The 2847-nt window shown below is 42.7% G+C and overlaps 1 non-coding gene across 1 annotated transcript; it reads left to right on the top strand.

The window, feature by feature from the left end:
- Positions 1 to 1119: 1119 nt before the first annotated feature.
- On the top strand, positions 1120 to 1224 carry LOC128057009 (U6 spliceosomal RNA). Its single transcript, XR_008200207.1, has one exon. It is a non-coding gene; the product is annotated as a U6 spliceosomal RNA (small nuclear RNA).
- The last annotated feature ends 1623 nt before the right edge of the window (positions 1225 to 2847 follow it).

Genomic DNA, 2847 nt, shown 5'->3' with positions numbered 1-2847 from the left:
CCAGGTTTGATCCCTGGTCTGGGAAGATTCCACATACCCCAGAGCACCTAAGACCCTGTGCTGCAATTACTGAAGCCTACAGCCGAGAGCACGTGCTCTGCAATAAAGAAGCCTCCATAGTGAGAAGTCCACGAACCACATCAAAAGTAGCCCTCTGCTCACCGCAACTAGAGAAAACCCACACAAAAGCAGCAAAGACCCAGCTCAGCCAAAAAATGATTGATTAATTTTTAAAAATAAATAAATAATGGAAATGAAAAATACACTAGAAGGAATCAACAGTAGATTCAATGACACAAAGGAACAAATCAGCAAACTAGAATCAGAGTAGTGGAAATCAACCAAACAGAACAGAAAAGGAAGAAAATAATATATAAAACGGGGACAGTTTAAGAGAACTCTGAGACAAAATCAGATAACTAACATTTACATTATGGGGGTCCCAGGAGGAGAAAAGAGATCAACTCAAAGAGGAAAACACCAAAACATATTATAATTAAAATGGCAAAGAATAAAGATAAAGAACCAGTCAGTCCTAGAGGAAATCAGCCCTGAATATTCATTGGAAGGACTGACGCTGAAGCAGAAGCTCCAATACTTTGGCCACCCGATGTGAAGAGCCAACTCATTGGAAAAGACCTTGATGCTGGGAAAGATTGAGGGCAGGAGGAGAAGGGGATGACAGAGGGAGGATTAGATGGTTGGATGGCATCACCAGCTCAATGAACATGAGTTTGAGCAAACTCCGGGAGGTGATGAAGGACTGAGAAGCCTGGCATGCTGCAGTCCATGGGGTCGCAAAGAGTTGGACACGACTTAGCAACTGAACACACACACAGATAAAGAGAATATTAAAGCTGGAAGGAAAAAGCAACAAGTGACATACAAGGAAACTCCCATAAGTCTGTCAACTGACTTTTCAGTGGAAAGTCTGCAGGCCAGAAGGGAAAGGCATGATATATTTAATGTGATAAAAGGGAAAAAATTACAACCAAGGATACTTTATCTGCAAGGCTTTGGTTCAGATTCGATGAAGCGATCAAAAATTTCAGAGCCTGTAAAGCCATCAAACCATCTTTAAGAGAAATGTTAAAGGGACTTTTCTAAATGAAAAAGATTGATCGCTTCAGCAGTACATACACTAAAATTGGAACCATACAGAGAAGATGAGCATGGACCCTGCACAAAGATGATATGCAAATTCGTGAAGCTTTCCATATTTTTACCAAACAAATGTAGTCACAGATGTAGGAAACCACTTACGGTTACCAGAGGACTGGAGGTAGAGGCTGTGGACAAATTGTGAGATTGGGATCAACATACACTCACTACTATACATTAAATAGATAACTAATAAGGACTTACTGTATACTCAATACTCTAATCGCCTATATGGGAGAGAATCTTTTTAAAATTGTTTTATTTTTTTAAATTAATTTTTATTGAAGTATAGTTGCTTTACAATGTGTTAGTTTCAACTGTACGGCAAAATGAATCACCCATACATCTATATATATATTTCCTACCTTTTGGATTTCCTTCCTATTCAGATCACTGCAGTGCATTAAGTAGAGTTCCCGGGGCAATACAGTAGGTTCTCATTAGTCATCTATTTTATCATAGTGTTAATAGTGTATATATGTCAATCCCAACCTCCTGATTCCTCTCGCCCACTCCTTTCCCCCTTGGTATCCATAAATTTGTTCTCTACGTCTGTGTTTCTAGTTCTGCTTTGCAAATAAGATCATCTATACCATGTTTTTAATTTCCACACATATGTGTTGATATAAGATATTTGTTTTTTCTTCCTGACTGCTTCACTCTATATGATACTTTCTAGGTCCATCCACATCTCTACAAATGATACAGTTTCATTCCTTTTTATGGCTGAGTACTATGCCTTTGCGTATATGTACCACACCTTCTTTACCCATTCTTCTGTAGATGGACATCTGTTCTCAATCCTGCCCTCCTTGGTTCAGCCACACAGTCCCTCCCTGTGTAACCCACACCCTACTCTGTCCCCTTACAATTTTGTCCATAAGATGAACAGTTTGTGTTTGATAGATAGTTGCTTTCATTATAGAGTCTTCAGTAGAAAAAAAAAAAAATCACCTAAATTCATGGATCACATGGAGCGGTCTCTGGGTTGGCTACACTCAAGAAAAGACATTCTGAGACTCTCCCCCGGCCCCAGCAGATCAGCAGAAACCTGGCGTGGGGGTGGTCTCCCTGAATGTCAGCACTGGACCTGGGAACAGTGAGGGGAGGGCCTCCGATATGGGAACGGTGTGCCTCCCAGGGATGCTGGGGGAAATACTGCACTGCCAAGGGCAGAACCACTTTTCCCTGGGTGGTTTCACACATCACTATTAGCGTTCATATTATCATTGCTATTTTTATGGATGCCTTCTCTTCTTGCTACTGGGCATTTGAAACCTCTCTGGCGGGGTCAAGCCTCAGTGAAACTTGAAATTCTGTGTACAGATAAGAAAGTCGCAGGTCATGGAAGACTGGCCCATGGGTCCTTGAGATGGGTCTCTGGGAATCTATTTGTCTGGGCAGCTTATCAGGGAGACCTACCCAGCCACGACTCCCAGCCCAGGCCATTCGGTTGGTGAAAGATAACTTGACCTGTCTCCTCCAGGCCTCACAGCCCTCTCCCTGCTCTGAACCCCACTGTACTATCTGGCACGTCATTGCACTAGAAGCGAATTGGTTCTCTCTCCCCACTTGCCTTTGAGTTCCAAGGAGGATGGACTGTGCCTCAGGCTGTGGAGGAGGGTTGGGTAGAATTGGAGAATCAGCTGAGGGGCAGAGGGAAGGCATGGGGCCCTTTCTCTGCTC

The sequence above is a fragment of the Budorcas taxicolor genome, chromosome 11 (genome assembly GCF_023091745.1).
Source record: "Budorcas taxicolor isolate Tak-1 chromosome 11, Takin1.1, whole genome shotgun sequence".
NCBI classification, from domain to species: domain Eukaryota; kingdom Metazoa; phylum Chordata; class Mammalia; order Artiodactyla; family Bovidae; genus Budorcas; species Budorcas taxicolor.
Note: the sequence above shows the minus strand (reverse complement) of the source record. Positions and strands in the feature narration are given on the sequence as shown.